An 18,771-nucleotide genomic window follows, 5' to 3' on the forward strand; every position below is an offset into this window, starting at 1 on the left:
TTGTTTAGCCACAAATAAATTCATATAACAAGTATTGAAAATTGGTTTCTATTTTGAATATTTATCCAAATATGTTGGTTTGCAATTTAGTTTTATGATAATCCCCAATGTTAGAGCATATGCCATAAAGTACCAAATAGGGAGAAACTTATCAATTTCTGACAATACATATAATGGGAGCAACAGTCACACATACAATTTTCTAGGATAATTTTAAAAAGGAAGTCTTACAAAATCTGCATGACACACTAATATGCAGTCAGCAGTGTAGAGGGAATAATTTAAACATTACAAAATTTGCATATGCATTATGCCAGAAACAAATGAGCATCTGCATATAGTATATGTAGGCAATGTTGTAAGTTTGGGAAAGTTGTAGTTTTATTTAACAGTATGAGGTGCTGCTGAGGTTTTAGGGATGTTGTTATCTGGCCAGGGATAGCCAGAATTTATGAGGGGCCACTAAGGTTTTAGGGAGGGTTGTTATCTGGACAAGGAGACATGGGTTAGTTCAGAGCACAGGCAGGAATTCAAAACAAATTTAACCCTCACAGTATGATCAGGCCAAATAGATTTCTTAGTATTTTAGAGTTAAACAGAAACAAACTTTTATAACTTTATGATGAGATGGCTCCCAATCTTAGGTTGGAATTAGGTTGGGTTCAGCAATACATGGTATCAGAATGGACATACAAGTATATGAGTGCTCATAAATTAAGATTTAAATAAGAAATGGATTCAAATACCTTCAATTCATATGACTTTAAAAAAGGGATTTAGTTTAACAACAGATGAGAGTAAATATGTCTTCAAAATTGCTAACTGATAAATTTTTCCAGGTAGTCAGACAATTAATAGAGTTTTGGTTTCTATAAAATGTCTAGAATGTAATATTCTATAATTTTTTTCAACAAGAAAGAGATGGCTAATGCTATTCACTACACTTGTCTAATATCTTCCTTTTACAGTTAAAATTAAATAAATTAGCTTCAACATCAGTGGGATTAAGCCTCATAAATGTATCTGTTAAGGAGACTTCTGATAAAGTTACAACATTAAATTATTAAAATATCAACTGCTAAATAAAAAAGCAAAAATTTCTTAAAATTACATAAGGGAATATATTTAAACATTATGTGTATTTTCATAAATGGGTAAGTGAAAAAGGTTTGAGATTGCTTTGTGTCTGTGTCTTCACTAAAACGAGGTTACTAAGAGTCAAGATTCTGTCAAGTGAAATTTATATACAAAGTGTATAAGAGGTTTCAGTTAGTCTTCAATTAAATTACCATAAAAACATAAAAATATTTTATCCCATTAAAGGGAAGTAATCTTTCTAAATCCAGAAATTTCATAAGAGGTGTTTCAGAATGTGAATTTTAAGAAAGTGTTCAACAGCCAGGAAAGAGATAGAAGAAGGTTCTATATATGGATCTATACTTTAGTATGGAAAGTAGAAGTTAAAATAATGTTTCTGTATAAGGAAGTTTTTTGTGTGGTAAAAAATGTCTAAGTAAGTTGCAAAAGGTTTGTGAACAGTAAATTTTAAGAAGTATGTAATTATATTGATTGTATATAATTAACATAATTAATGCAAGATTTTTCCTTAAGATCAAATATTAATGTATTGATACAAACCAAAGTTTAATTCTCTATGGGTTAAAGTAATAAAGACTTCTTAAACATTGATCTGCTCTTATTTATCAAGATAATTTCTTGTGGTCTTTTAAGTTTTATTCTTTAGAGGAAATAGTATTAAAGGAATTAGGGTTTCTACAATTCTGCTTTATTTTAGAGCAATACATTACATTACTAAGTCAAAAATTTTCTTTAAAAACGGAACTTGGTTAATATAAGGACATCAGTGTTATCATGGGACAATTACTGCCTTCTTTGTCATATCTTCTGGGTATACAAGTCTTTAAAATATAAGGTTTAAAGGAGCATTTTATCAAGCTGTTGTTCTTCATACTAAGGTTTAAAGCAAAGGTTTAATTTTAAAAATTGTTTGTTCATAGCTATTATGCCAACTCAATATGTTTTTATTATTGTTAATTTCATTTTGTATTTCCTTTGTAAATTCCATTGTCTGTTAGTGCCTTACAGAAATACAATTTTCTAAAACAATGTGAATTAATTTGAGATAATAGGTCATCATATATAGACAGGATATAAGGCTAACTTCCAGTACTAATTCTGACCCCAATTAAATAAAAGAGGTTAAGGACTGTTATAGATATATATTAAAGTTAAAACCAGTACTCTTACTTTAAGATGAGTGAAACTGGCTTGCTGAATGTTTAAGAACAAAACTTGGAGACTAAAGTCAAGGAAATAAAAGAACCAAAAAGGGGGAGGGGGGGAGAGAAAATAGGCAATATTTGGCTCTTGCCCTCTGAGTCAGTCTGAACCCAGGGAACAAGGGAACTTTTTTAAAGGCTTTGAAACTCTGGGCCACATGACCTCCTAATTAGGGGGATCTATGAGTCCATGGAGGACAGAATGCTGACCTGTTTACATGCTGCAAAAGAAAAGGGTTATTGATGAAGGGAGCCATCCCTGATACTTCCGAAGAAGCCACATCATCAAGGAAACCCTAACCCAGCCTGGAAGAGGGCACCAAAAGACCTAAGAGGCTGTTCTCAACTTCCCTAAGAGTAGCCCCTTGAGGAAACTCAGCTGACATTTAACAATAGATAGAAACAAGGTCATTTGACCACCTTGGTCTTGAACACCTAGAAAAAAAAAAGAGTTATTACCAAAGTATAGCCGTACCTGGGCAATTAAAAAAGAAAAAGATAACAATTCTTTTAATAGAATGTAGGACATACACTTAAGTCAGCCTCACAGCTCTGATGCCTCCCAAATTATGAGCTTTTTTTTTTTTTTCTTTATGAAGCTCATATGTGCCCCTGCCTACCAAAACATGAACTGGCCTCTTTTCCTTGGTCTTTCTCCAATTTACTCCTCAAATTGATGTTTTACCTAACAGCCAAAGATAGCCTATCCCAATAATGACACACACAGACACAAGGGAGCCCTTTGGCTTATTCCCTTAATCATAGGTCTAGAAATATGCACTGGGATTGTCACAGGAGCAGCAAGATTCGGAACCTCTATGCACTACCCTAAAAAGTTGTCAGAACAAGTTACTGAGGCCATCCACTAGGTCACTGAATCAGTACTGACTTTGTTTACAAAATCAATTGGATTCCCTGGTGTCTGTCATCCTGCAAAACTGCTGGGGTCTAGATTTCCTTACTGCCAAACAATGTGGCTTCTTCCTCTTCCTCAGAGAAGAATGTTGCTTCCATCAATCAGAAGTAGTAAAGGATAAGGTTAAATAATTACACAACCAATTGAAACAAAGGAAGCTAGAACTGGCTGATTCCTGATGATCCTTATTGGGGGACATAAAACAGTGGACTTCCTGGTTATCCCCCTAGTAACTCCTTTAATATTCATCTTCCTCATAATAACATTTCTTCCCTGTATCCTTAACTTCATACAGAGATAACTTCTTAGTAAAGTGACCCATTGGACTCAAACTACTTCCCAGGGACACCTCAAAGCCATTCTCCTGCCTTCATGATTGGATTCCCAGAAACCACAGGAAAAGATTGCCTGCAGCAACCCTGAAGCCTCTTCCATATACAAGACTCTTCCATATACACCCCAACTGCCAGTTTCTGTAACCTCTTCCAAGTTTCTGAAAGGAGATCCTTCTAACTTTATCCCCTCCTAGCAGGAAGTAGCCAGATATGATGATGTCACCCCAACTCATTATACCCCTTTCAGAGTCTGGATGAAGGACCAGGAGAATAGGCCCCAGCACATTTTCCCTATCTGCAGCTATTCCCCCACCCACCTTCCTGCCAGGTGTGCACATGGAGATATCTGTGGTAAATTGGAGCTTTTGTCATTTAGAAGGCCAGGCCTCAGCCAGAGGGAAGGCAAGAAGGGAACCCTGGAGGACATAAAAGAAACTCACACCTCACTCCCACCTGACTGATTTGGCTGACCCTAGTACATAGGACCCTAAATGAGCCCACCCAAAATGGCTGAGCAACTCTTCCAATGAACTAGTCCTGCTAGACCCTATACAACTCAGACCCTTTGTGAGGATGACTTTAGGCCTGAACCTAAGCAACTTCATTTTAAAAACTCCAGTTTGAAACCTGCAGTCTCACCAGGCACATCTAACAGAGCCCTCTAGTATCGCCCTCAGACAAGTCATTTCACCTCACCCTGATAAACAAAGTGAAGCCTCTGGTAGGCTGCCCTGGCCTGATAAGAGGGAAAGGTGAGAAGATCAGGGTGGAGACCACCAGACCAGATGTTTCAGACCCAAGGGTAAATGATTTTATGGAGAAATCCAGGGGTCGCTGATAAGGATTGAAATGGGGGGTCAAAAGCCCCCAAATTTAGTATAAATAATAGAGTTAATGAACAGGGATTCAGCCAGCCGAAACAAGAATGCACTCGAGCTGGAGAGCCTAATGAGGACCTGGACTGACATTCTACCACTGGTCATCCTTTTCCTGATCCTCTGCATGATCTTCACCGCTCTCAAACTCTACTGCCTCCTCTGGACCCTGGTGAGAGCTGCAACTGCTCCCTTTGACCCTCTCCTCAACAGGTCGTCCACTCCACACCAGGAAATACCTGCCTTAGATCCGGACCTGATCACCACAGTCTGAGTAAATGTGCATCTTCTGGATGTAAAGCCTAAGGCTTAAGACTTTTGAACTTAGCATGCAAAGGGAATGTCTGTCATTAGCTTGTCATGATTAAATGTGTTTTCAGTGTTTAGAATTAATCTAGAATTGTTTGCTGTGAATTGTTTATGTCCATTGTAGTGCCTAGCATTAAGGATTGTCATTTTCTTGAGTAAGAACCTATAAAGTGAAATTGTATTGAGTGTTTTGAGTGAATAAAGCATTGAAAAGGACAGAAGCACATGGACATTCTTTATTTCTCCCCCTTGACTGCTTACGTCACAATTTTGTCTCACCACGACACACTTGTTGTAGCCCTTTGCCATTTTCTCTACTGAATCTGTGCCTCTTTGTTGCTTAATAAAAAGCATCCCTAATCCATTGAGTTCTGTCCTAATTTCAGTTATTTTTGCTTTCAAATGGTTCTTACTATCATGCCAGAAAGATTTCAGATTTCACTCAAAGTAGCAATCAACAATTTATAAGAAGGGATTAGAAATTTGGACATTCTCAAGGGAGAGAGAGCAGGTCCTCTCAGAGAGGAGAGAGATGGCACATCATTAAGCCCTCCAGGTTTATTGGGAGTCTCAGGGAAGAATCAAGAGAGTTCCACTCAGGTCCGCCTCTAGAAATTCTTTTTGTTGTTTTGGGGCTTGGAGGCTTTTTTTTTTTTTTTTTTTTTTGGTACCATGGAGTGGACCCAAGGGCAATCGAGCAGTGAAACACATCCCCAGTTCTTTTCTCATTTTTAATTTAAGGACAGGATCTCACTAAGTTGCTTAGAGCCTCACTAAGTTGCTGAGGTTGGCTTCATACCTGCAATTGTCTTGCCTCAGCATTCGTGCTTCTGGGATTACAGGCATGCACCACCATACCCAGCCACTTGTTGACTGACATTATAGGATTGCACCAAGCATCACAAAAAGAGAACTGGATGGTACTCAAAAGTGGGAGTTAAGTAAATTGAATCCTCCTGTTTTTGCCTCAGTTTCCTACCTCCTTGTCAAATGTATTGCTCTTAGAATAGCCCTTGACAAGCTTTCTTTGTGAGGGTCTTAATGTTTAGGTTGCCAGGGTGATTGGGAGTTGTGACCTAGTTTTGGTGATATGGGAGAGTCAAGGACACCTGGTAGGGTGTGATCTGATCTTGAACAATAGGTTTTTCTAAAGGGGCTGTAATTATGGCTGGGGGAGGTTTTGACATACTAGGTCAACAACTTCCAGGTGCTTTCTGTTCCAATAAGACTCCCTGTGGTTTTCAGTAGCCCTGCATTGTCTTTTCCCTGCTCACCCATGCATGGGTGACTAGCTACCTAACATACCCATTAGTTCAAATTTGTAAATCATTTTATTTGCACTCATTGATTTTTTTCTTACTTTATTCTTTTTAGATATACAAGACAGTAGAGTGTATTTTGACATGTTATATATACATGGAGTATAACTTATCCTAATTAAGATCTCATTCTTGTGGTTGTACATGGTGTGGAAGTTCACTGGCCCTGTATTTATTTATGAACATAGAAAAGTTATGTCCAATTCATTCTACTGTCTTTCCTTTCATTCCCCTCTGTCTAATCCAAATTGATATCTTTTTTTAACTTATGGATCTTTGCTGGGAGCCATTAGCCAAGTAGGTATGACAATTTCCTTGCCAGCGTACCCCATGTTGCAGTGACATTGAATGTACGTGACCTTGCTCAAGGACCAAGGCAGATTAGGGTGTTCCCGGTTTTAAGATAATCGTGTTTAGGGCGTTCCCAGTTTAGGTTCCAGGTTTAAGGTTTAAGATTATTCCTGCTGGGAATAGGGCGTATCCTGCTGCCTGAGTTCCCCTTGAGTTCTCACGGGATTCAGACAATATATTTGGGAGATAGAAGCCCAGTGGAAGTGGATTTGGGCAGAGAACGTGGATTTGGGAAGAGAACGTGGATTTCCCCAGAACGTGGTTGTAGACGGCTGGTGTGAGTTCGGGAATAAAGAGTTGCTGTTTGAATCTACAAGCTGTGTGGTGGCTCGTGATTGTGTGCCCAGCCAGACTGCGGCATTTGTGTCCAGCCAGACTGCGGCAGATCTTTATTTTTCTTTTTGTCTAATAAAAAACATGTATATGAAAATCTAAGCATTATAGCTGATTTTTCAATTCTTTCACAAAATTTCTGTTAGTTTGCTTCACCTATTTTGCAACTAACATGGATACATCCAAGCACAGAAATGCTAAATCATATTCACCTGTAATATCTTTACCAAGAGTTTTTGTCTTAAAGTCCATATTTTCTGATATTAATAAAAATACACATAGTTCATTTTGATTAGCATCATCCCAATATATACTCTGTATATTTTCTTTATCCTTTTGTTCTAAATGGATGGCAATTATTTTGTACGTATATACGTATGTATGTATTGGTACCAGGGATTAAACCCAAGAGCACTCAACCACTGAGCCACTTCTCCAGCCCTTTTTCTTTTTAAATTTTGAGACAGGATCTCACTAAGTTGCATAGGGCCTCTCTAATTTGCTTAGGTTGGCTTTCAACTTGCAATCCTCTTGCCTCAGCCTCACTAGCCACTGGGATTACAGGCATGTGCAATCACATCTGGCTTATATTTAATATTATACTTCAGCCAGGTACATGTCTTTTTATTTAAATCATTTTCTACATTGCACTTATTATTATCATTCTTACTTGGGATATTTTACTATGATCTTATTTCATACTTCTTATTCAATTCTAAGTTTTTTTATTTCCCATTTTACCTTTTGCATTTTATTTCAGTGTTTGTGTGTTTTCAATTTTTAAACCTTTGTTCATATAGAAGGTATATATTCAATCTGTTTTTTATTTATTTATCCTAGGCATTTGAACATATATATGAATTATTTGAAAATCAAAGAAACATTAATTTTATGTTCTTCTTGAACAAACTGAATGTCTTGATACATGTTAACAGTTATGACACTTCTTCTCTCTCATATTTGACATATTTTGTTTCTATTCCATTTACTTTTAACTGTATAATAGCAGCATTTATATTTTGTTCAGCCAATGATCAGATTAATGTTCATATATATCTCATTTTGAGTTAAGTATTCTTTCATGTATTTCAGATGTTCATTTTGGTGTACTTTTCATCTGCCCCAAATTTTTTTGATTTTTTGGTTTAATTTTTGTAGGTTTGAAAAATACATGTTTTTACTCAAATTCTTGAAGTTATTTTCTCTGAGCATACAATTTTGGGTAGGCAGTTATTTTCTTTAAGCACACATAAGACTACATTTTGTTGTTGTTGTTGTCTGGGTTTCATTTCTGCTTTGAAGAAACTATGTTTTAGTCTGTTTGTTATTCCTATATACAGAATTTTTCTATTTAAAATTTTCCTGATTACTCTTAAAAACTTTTCTGTGTCTTTGATTCTTTCACATTAATTAAACCATTGGATTTCTTGACTGAGACTGGAATCTTTAAAAAGTTTTAGAAAATCCCAGTAATAATTTTTCCTTTAAATTGTTTTAAATTCTGTCCTTTCCAACATTCTGGAAATTTTATGTGAAATTTCACATGTCTTTTAAATTCTTTTTTTATATTTTAATTTCTTTGCTGTTTCATTGTGCAAACACAAAATAGTTATGTATCTATAGAATTTTATTTATATATACAAATCTGATATCATTTCTAATTTTTATATTTTTTGCTTTTATGAGAGTTATTGAGGTGATTTTTACCTTTTATTTCTTCTGTGGGAAGTTTTGTCTTTTACTATTTACTATTAAATTATATTCTTTTTAACATTTGTGTATTTTATACTTCATATGTATATTTAAAACCATTGTAGACTTATCTGTTAAATAAGTTCGGGGGAACAATTGTTTTAGACTGAGGTCCTGCACTAGGCACAGAGCAAACCAAAATTAAGTCATTTGTGTTAAGTGCCAGGTAATCAAACTGAAACTTTAAAAAACAGGAAAATTCCAAGAGAGATCAGTTAGAACAAAACAAAACAAAACCCAGAAAAAGTAAAACAAACAAACAAACATAAAAATGCAAATAGCAACAGAAGTTTCTAGGCAACCAGTTGAGAAAGGCCCATTTTATGTTAGCCAGCATCATCAGGAACTCTCCTCTCTTTTAAATCCTATAAATCAATTTCAAAATGACCAACCTGCTAGATTCTTGTTTTGTCTTCTTCAGCCTTTCCTGCCACTAAAGGCCACCTCCTCTGCTCAACTCATTGGAACACCTTTTCTAAATCTTTAGAAGAGATAGAGTCTAATTCATGAATCTTTAATAAATGTAAAATAGAACTTTTCTCTACGTTTGTTATTGGTGCATTATAGTTGTTTATACTAACGAAATTTGCTGCTACATATTCCTACATGTATACAATAAAATATAGAACAATATAATTTGGCCAATATCACTCTCCAGCACTTTTGCCCTCCCTCACCAATTAGGTCTTAAAACTAAATTTTTTGACAGTTGTTTTTAATACTATCCATGTACAAATTTCTTGAAGGTAAAGGGGTTTTCTTTCTATTACGCACTGCTGTATTCCAGAACATAGAAATGTATTTGCAAAGTAGAAGCCACTACAATCTTTGTTGGATAAATTAATGATAAAATATTCTCTGACATTTCCATTTCTAAAGCATTTATGTGTCTGATTTCCTGCCCACTTTTTCCCCTTGTTCTTGTTCATGGTGATCTGTATTCAGAAATATTTAGTTAGTTTTGATTTAAGCTCATATTCCTCAGAACTTTATGAAACGTGTTCCTCTAGAGAGGTCTTATGTTTATTTCTGCCAATTTCATGGATGCACTAGCAAGTTGGGACAACTTTAAATTACTTTATTAACTTTATGTTTTTCATATTACCTAAATAACACGAATTCAGGTCAGAAAATCTGCATGTGGGAGGTTTTGGTTTGTTTTTCTTTTTTCCTCTTCCTCCTGCCATCAAAATTCCTTGCTAGTGGTTTTGTACACACACACATTTTTAGTCTCTTTATACAAAGAAAGCATTCACTAGGTTAGCACTGTTCCATAGAAATGTAATGTAGGTCATATATACAGAATATTCTAGTACTGATATTAAAATGTGAAAATGATGGGTAAAATTAACTGTAGTCACATATTTTATTTAATATTATTTTAATAAGTAATCAACATAGAATTTTTTGAATTTTTTACTTTCTTTTGCATACTAAATCTTTGAAATATGGTTCTTTTTTGAAAATATTTTTAATCATAGATGGACACAATAACTTTATTTTATTGATTTACTTTTATGTGGTGCTGAGGATCAAACCCAATGCTTCATGCATGCTAAGCAAGCGCTCTACCACTGACCGACAACCCCAGCCCTAAAGCATAGTTCTTTATACTCAGAGCACATATCAATTTAAATAATGAACTTACATCAACAAAATTTTATCTCTTATGTTTTTAAAAATTTATGCTTCAAAATGTAGATTTGAGGAGTTCCAAACATAGCTAAAAGCATTTAAATAACTGACTCAACTATCAATTTTTAAATTACAATTAATTAAAATGAAATAAAATCAAATTTACTTCCTCAGTATCACTGGACAGGTTTCAAATAATCAATATCTCTGTATGGATCTTGGCCTTTGTATTGGAAAGCACAGCTGTAAAATTCTAGTTGATAGAAGTATCTTGGATTAGAAATCCGCATCTTGGACAAGCCATATTGTTTTCTTTTGTTCTCTGCACTGTACACAATAAGGTCGCTGATTTAAAAGTGAAACATAAAAAAAAAAAAAAAACTAAATATGTGTGTCATATGACCTTATCGAGTAGGTATTCAGAGTTCTTCTTTCCCATTCATTTTTTATTCAGTCTTTACCTCTTCTTCATTTTTTTTTGTTTTATATATATATATAATATATATATAATATATATATTATATATATATACACACACATAATATATAGTATACACATATATAAATGTATATACATATGTATGTATATACATGTATATATTTTATAGATATAATATATGTTACATATATTATATATATACGCATACATATATATTCATTATATATAATAAATTATCCTTTATTTTTTAAAAATATTTTTTCATAAGGGGAGTCAGCTATGGTAATTAATCTTCAGGTATTTTTGAAAAGGAAGTCCATTTAAGTTTATTTGATCCTGCGGGAAGATAAGAAAAGGTTATTCTTCCGAGAAACTATCACTTTTTACATTTTTGTACAACTTTGGGGGAAAAAATAAAGCAATGACTCAAATAATAAAAATGAAAAATCACATACCATTTAAATAGGCTACTTAATACAAAAGTTTATTGGTGGTAAAATATTATAGTTCTCCTTTTATTATTAAGGTTAATAATGGATATCTTATTTCTTACCCTTGAAATAGTTTAAGAAGTAAAATTCTGAATGTTTCAAAATAAAAATAGCATTCACCATGAGAGGTTTATTTACTCTCTTTCTTTGAGGAATAGTAGAGAGATTGTCTTGACAAATTGGTAGACTTTATATTGCTTGTTAGTAAGAAATGTGATTGAAGATAATCTCTTTTATAGCTCTCTGATTGCTATTGTTGTTTATGTTTTAACACTAACATTCTTTTTCTTCTCACATCTACAGTCTTCTTTATTTATGATAGAAGGTGCATACAGAGACATGGAAGTCTGTTTTAAAATGATGTTAGTTGTCTATTTATCCAAATGGAACAATAGTTGACAGTTTCATTATAAAATACTGTGTACCATAAAATGTACAAAGCCCAAACTATTGAATCTCCAGGTTTCTTTTTATTAAACATCTTAAGTTTTTATATATTGATGGGAAACTAGGTATGTAGTACCATAAAGCATTTGACAACTAATTTATTTCTCTAACATACAAGTAGTGTCATAAATATATATATATATATATATATATATATGAAGCCTATGATTTTTTAGTATACCTTATACTATTTACTTATGCCATTAAATAAGTATTCAATGAAGTAGATATACATTAGGTAGTTCATTATTTAGCAGAGATTTATTGAGCAACAACTCTTGTCAAGGTGCAGCTTTGTAAGAGCTATGTAAATGGGTAAACATGATTTTTTGTATATAGACTGTTGAAAATGTACCCTTTAAGTCATGGTTTCCTAAACTGAAGAAAGTTATTAACATTTTTTAATAACTTTAATATATCATATGAAGATTTTGTGAGTTCTTAAAATTATTTTTTTTTTCCGTCTGGATATCTTTAAACTTAATATCCACAGTCTTCCTAACAACTAAGGCATGCAAATTTATTTCTGCTTTAGGTGTCTTTCTCTTTACAAACTTCTAGTAAATGTACCCATGTCTCCCATGAGACATATTTCTTATTTTATTTTTCTATGTACTTGCTTAATTTTCTTTCTAGCTTTTTTTAGGATCTTAAGGTCAGAATTCTTCCCTAGCCATTGGCATAGGGCCCTATCTTAATACTGAGAAAATGAGAAAGCAAAAGAAACATATTTTTATATTTTACCCTACACATAGGCAAATAATACAGCTTTTATAGTTGTATAATAAAAGTTAGCTTATTTACATTTAAACAATGAGAAACTTCTAGAAACTGGACATCCGGTATGTCCTGATACCAACTATCAATCCAATAATAAATAATTTTGAATGTTAGTAGTAGAGACATTACTGCCATCAGAAAATTATTATTTCCTGTAACTCTAGTTCTTAAGTAAAATTGTTAGGAAAACGCCCCATGGAAATTTTAGAATTAATTATAGTGGGTATGTGTACGATGCCTGTCCTTTTACCTACTAAGTTGTTTTTCAGAGGTAATGAAAGGACAATTGCTTGGAAAAGGAAAAGCATTTGAAACAACACTCTCTCTCTCTCTCTCTCTCTCTGTCTCTCTCTCTCTCTCAAGTCTTGATAACAAGCTAAGACTAATATTTCACTTTGATGAAATAGCTTTTAAAAAATCAAACTTTTTTTCTTATTGATTGGTACTTAATTAAAAATACTATTTTTGTTTTAGTTGTGGTTTTTAAAAGACTATACATCTGTAGTTACATAATTCAGTTTCTAAGATCTATGGATAGATTGTAAACAAAATAAATTTTAAATGTTTTTAGAAATTTGGAACATCACCAAAATATACAGAGCTATAAATTAATTTAATGCAAGTTACTTGCATTACTTTCAAAACTGGCATTTTTAAAAAAGACTTAAATTTAGACCCTGGCTAAATTGTACTTTTCATTTATATATGGTGTCATTATTTCATCTAAAAATATTCTACTTCTAACAATAAAATATTATCTGAAATCAGAGATGTACTTTGTATTTACATATTCAAATTTCCTACTATTTGTCAGGTCTAAGAAATATTGTACAAACACTTTAGTCTTGCTTTAAGCAATTTGTCATTGCAAAAGCCATTTTTTCTCTGATTATTGGAAGGTGTTTTCCATTAGTGTAATGACTAAGCTTTTCAAAAATTCATTGGAAGGAGAAAAAATTAACATGTTGCAGATAATAGACCTATTCTTCAAAATGCCAAAGGAAGTTTTGGTATCTGATGAACATTTTATTAAAAAGTAGAGTGGAATGTTAATATGTTAATATCAAAGTGAGATTTTTTTCCCTCCATTCTGAATTTAAGTTTTCTCAGTTCATCTTAAAAATCCCAGTGGAAATACTTATTTTAGATAACCCTTACTTTTCTGCCCTTTTTACATTTTTTTGATTTTACACATCAAGGCAATTTTTTTTTTGCCAAAGAGTTTTCAATTCTTAGGTATCACATTCTCATATCAGATTCAAAAATTTAGACTGAACTGAGATCCTGGGAAACATATCACACATAGTTATGGTGAAAGGTATATGGGCTTTGTGTTGATTGAAGTAGGGAGCCAATTTCCAAGTCTTGGTGAAAGTAAATATGCTGGTAAGAATGGCTTTTGTTTTCAGTCAGATCTCTGCTAAATTTTATTTATCTACATACTTCCCCAAATTTTTATATTTATCATAATATACAATTTATAATATGAAATATAAATTTATATATTATATTAATATTCTTATATTATTTATATTTTTAAAATTGCAATTCTGTTTTTCTAAGATGCAGCGCTTATCATTAAGATGGAACAAAAAAGGACTCATTTTTATATCTATCAAAATAGCATTAACCTTGAAAATTGAATCAAAATTTCTTCAATGCTACAACCATTTGACATTAAAACAACTTTTGAAATCATATTTCCAAACTCCTTGTTTTTGACCTTTCTCAGACATCAGGATCCACAGATGGTAGTACGGAAATTGAGCTTATTGCTTAGCCAAATGTACACATAGGGCTCATTTAAAATAACAGAAGATCTCTATTTGACTTTTCTTTGACATTGCTTTTTTCAAGTTTTATTTTGTTCATTAAAAAGATAGTTGAGGGTTAGTAAATGAATTCATTAGCTATAAACGCTATAAATGCTTAATTTCACCATTATTCACCATAATATTCTTCTTTATTCTACAGGTTAATAGATAATTTAACTTTTTGAAATGTTATCTGCATGTCTAATTTGTTTCTGCATTTAATCTAGTATGAAATTACTTTTAAAAGCAAAGCTTGAGGGCTGGGATTGTAGCTCAGCAGTAAAGCGCTCACCTAGCATGTGTGAGGCACTGTGTTCGATCCTCAGCTCCATATAAAAAATAAATAAATAAAATAAAGCTTTGTATCCAACTAAAACAAACATTTTTAAAAAAACTTTATAGTTATATATATTATATTATATTATATATATTATACATATTGGGTTCATCCTGAAAAAATATATGCATGGAATTTGGTTTCAGTTCATGATCCCCCTTTTCCCTCCTGTTCTCTCTCCACTACTGATTCTCCTTCCTCTCCTCCACTAGACTTTTTTTGCTTATCTGTTTATTTATATTTGATAGGTTTTTTCTACTATGCATAAAAGTGAACTTGCCTGTAGTAATTTACATATGTACATAACATTATTTTTAAGAATTCATTCTACATTGCCTCCCCTTACCCATCTTTCCACTCTGCCTCTCAATCTCCTTCTACACTACTGATGTTCCTTTTTCTTTTTTTTTTTTTTACAGCTTTTATATTATTGAACTTTATGTACAAAATCATTTCAAATAAACATTTAATGTAAAAACAAATGTTCTTTTAAACTGAATTTTTTTTACATCTACTGTACCATTCAAATGCTTTATCATCTTACATGATTTCTTCAAAATCTGTTATCAAGGGTACATATAGAAAAGCATTTTTTCTTTTATAAATAGAAACAAAGGGATTTTTTCAGCTTTTATTATAAGATGACATAAAAAGTTTACTCAACAGAAGTAATTTCATTACTATTTGGGGGAGGGAGTCACCAACTTTTTGTGCAAACAATGCTAGCCTTCTTTTAAGCATTAAGAGCATAACTGCTTAAGAAATGACATAAGCAATAATTCTACACCTACATCTCCCCTAAAATAATCTATTTTTTTTTACATATGTGCACAGCTTTAGCAAATTAAAGCCCAAGAGAAATGCTCAAAATCCACTACTCAGAGGCAAAATGAGAGTTTACTGGAACTCATCATTTAGAGAGCTTACAAATCAAGGAATCTGTAATGAAAGCTGCAGTTTCCCTCTTTCCTATTTTTTGAACACAAAAATCAATGACTAAGAACTTAATACTGGATGACAAATCATATCCACACTATTAGTTAAATAGCCTCACAGTTAAACACATCTTAAAGACCAATCATATCAGTATTTACATTTTATAAATTTCTGAAGAGACCATTAGAAAGCTTATATATCCCTTCACTAAACAAAATAGGGAACTGCTCTGATGGTGATGGAATGAAATTAAAAAATTAAAAATACCTGTATTTACAGCAGCATTGATCCTTTATAAATAAAGAGTATGAAAATGCAATATCTTTAAAGGATAATAAAAAATTGAGGTGATGTTACTCAACCACAGTGCTTGGAGTTGGAATAAAAACCTATTGGTGCTTATTAATGTGCCAGTAGTGAAACTGCTTTCTGTTGGAGAAAATCCAACTGCAAATATGTGCGTAAAACACATAACACAGGGCAAAATTGCTCAAAAACAATTCAAGTCAGCTTATCTGTATTGGATATTCTAATCATGAAATACATTACAAAGACACCCTTGCAATGAAAACAACAAAAACAAAATGTAACATTTTCTGCTTCATTTTTTATAGAACACTTCCCCTCCCCGAAAGTGGCATCTTAAAATTCTCAAACTTGGATTCTTTCCTTGGATTATTATTCTAATGAAAAGATTCATACAGCTGAATTTTCCATATGATTACCTAATTGAAAAGGAAAACCAAAAGAAAATAAATGTTCAAGTTTGAAAAAAATACATAGGTGAACAATGCACTAAATTTATCCATGTGAAAACAAATGGTCAGTAACCCTTATAAACCGACATGACATTTTACCGTCAACAATATGAAAAATTAACATCTTCTCAAACAGGCATAAGATGAAGAAGTGCTACCTTAAAATTGTAAAAGAAACTTAAGTAAAATATCTTGCATTGTAATTTTTCATTCCAAATTGATGATTTCAAAATCAAGGATCAAGGTTTGATTGCAAGTAGTAATGCAACAATTTCAATTTCACAAAAATCTTCAATTTCTAAAAAAGAGAATCACATTCCAATTTTCCCTCCCCAAGAAAATGTTTCACAATTACAAAATAGAAAAACAGCTAGTCACAAATGCAAAAAGCATTATAATTTAAATATGAAATAATTTCTAGATTAATTCAATGTATTTAATAAGACAATTGTTGCAGTTAAAAGTACTTTCTTTGAAGTATTGCTTTTCATGCTCAAACTAGAAAATGTTTTAATGACATCAATAAAACTGATATACATGTAATGCTGCATAATCAAGTGAAATAGAACTCTGATACAAATATCCTTGTTGAAATCATTTACTTCATCTAACAGTGCCTGTTTGGAACCTATGATTTAAAAACAAAAACAACTCTTCTTAGAGGCTGAATTCCCTAGAATGCAATTTCAGTGTTTGTCCATAACATGGGGTTAGGTCTTTTCAGAGTTTTTGTTTTTTGCTCTGTTTTGAAACCCCTGAGACACCATCTGTTTCCAAAGCTTTCTCTTTTGAGTTAATTTCACTAAATCCATTTGCTGTTCCATTTTGTTCCTCAGTTATTTCTTCACTTGAAGGGGAAGCAGATTCTCCTTTTTCTAATTTTTGCTGCATTTCACGGAGCTTGGTAACAGCTTTATCTATTGACATTATGCTAATAAGATTAAAGTCATGCATGCTGACTAGATGAAGCATGAAGTTTCGACATAAATTCTTCTTAATTATTTTCTGTCCATAATTTTCTACAAACAGCATACAGGCATGATTCATTTGATTGTCAGCAATAAACCCATGCTTCATGACATGGAGATTCCATAGTTTCATCACTTCTTTCTCTCCTTCATTAACATCAGAAAATTCTTCAATTTGTGTAATGGTTTTTTCTCTTAGCCATTTGGGATCTTTTTCATCTTCACTGTCTACTTCCATTTCTTGTGGACGGAGAGGTAAGCATGTATCACTGTGAAAATACAGACGATTGTGGCCACTACTGTATGTTCGTTGCTGTTCCACTTCTCCATCTTCAGATTCAAGAAATTCAGACATGCTTGCTTTTGTTCGTTTTGGCCTGCAAACAAGAATGTGTGTGATAGGTGTTCTCTTTACTGGTCCATTTCGGCTAAAAGCAAAACCTGGCTGGCGATGAATATCTTGAGGATTTCCTGCATAGGAGCCATCATAACACTCATTGATAGAAACATCTATCCTAGCACCTTTTGGATGATAAACATAATTAAAAATAAATCTGCTATGGCAGAGTTTAAGATGCTTGAGTAAACTATAAAGTTTGCGGCAGTTCAGAGTGCACCAAGGACAATGCAGATCATCTCTTGCTTCAGTTTGTGTGTGTGTGTGTGTCAGCCCTTAGGGTGGGGATCAAGCGGAAAGCTCTTTTTGTTGCTGTGGATACACAAGATCTGGATTTGCTCAACATTGGAACAAAGGGATGCTTTGAACAGTAAACTGCTGGGAGTGAGCAGTGACCTGGCAGACAGGAGATGCAGAAACCTCTTCCCAAGCACCCTTCCCAGAAATGAGGAAATTCTAGGCGCTCTTGTGTTTCAACTAATGATGAGAGCAATAGCTAAATTTTCGTGAGTACCATACCACTGGTCACCAGACACTGATGAATGTTTCCCATGCATGATCTCTCCTGATCCCACAGCAATCCCGTATTATTGTTTCTACATCTTTAACTTTTATTAATTTTGCATTTGGTACATTATAATTACACATAATAGTGGGATTCATTAGAGCATATTTGTATAGACGTAATTTGATCAATCACATTCCCCAAAGTACCCAGGTTTGTGATTCCTGTTTTACTGATAGAGGATTTTATCTTTGGTGAAGTTAGGAGGACTTGCCCAAGGTCACACAATTAATAAGTACTTCCATAGGTGCCTGTCACTGCCAGGAAGGCCTTACAAGGACCTTGGAATGTACAACTGCAAATTCAAATTCCCAGTCAAGATAAATATGGCTGCTCAGATAGGAAATTTGCCCATAGACAGAAAAGAGGCAATTCAAAGGACTTTGCTTCTAGGCAGAGATGATCACTTCACTGACCTCCAGAAGGTGTTCATTGCTCATCTTTCTGGGCTCCCAAAAGGTTTGCTTAAATGTCTATTATAGATAACTTTTTTTTTTTTATCCTTGGGATTGAATCAAGGGTGCCTTATCACTGAGCTATATCCCCAGTCCCTTTTACTTTTTATTTTTGAGACAGGGTCTCACTGTTGCTGAGGCTGGCCTCAAACTTGCATTCCTCCTGTCTCAGCCTTCCCAGTCACTGGGATTATAGGCATGCACCACCATAGCCAGCCACAGATGATTTTTTTAAAAAGCAAATATTTATTATATGCAAG

Source organism: Marmota monax, unplaced genomic scaffold (genome assembly GCF_021218885.2).
Source record: "Marmota monax isolate L192 unplaced genomic scaffold, Marmota_monax_Labrador192_F-V1.1 WCK01_AAM20220418_F8-fsc00236, whole genome shotgun sequence".
NCBI lineage: Eukaryota > Metazoa > Chordata > Mammalia > Rodentia > Sciuridae > Marmota > Marmota monax.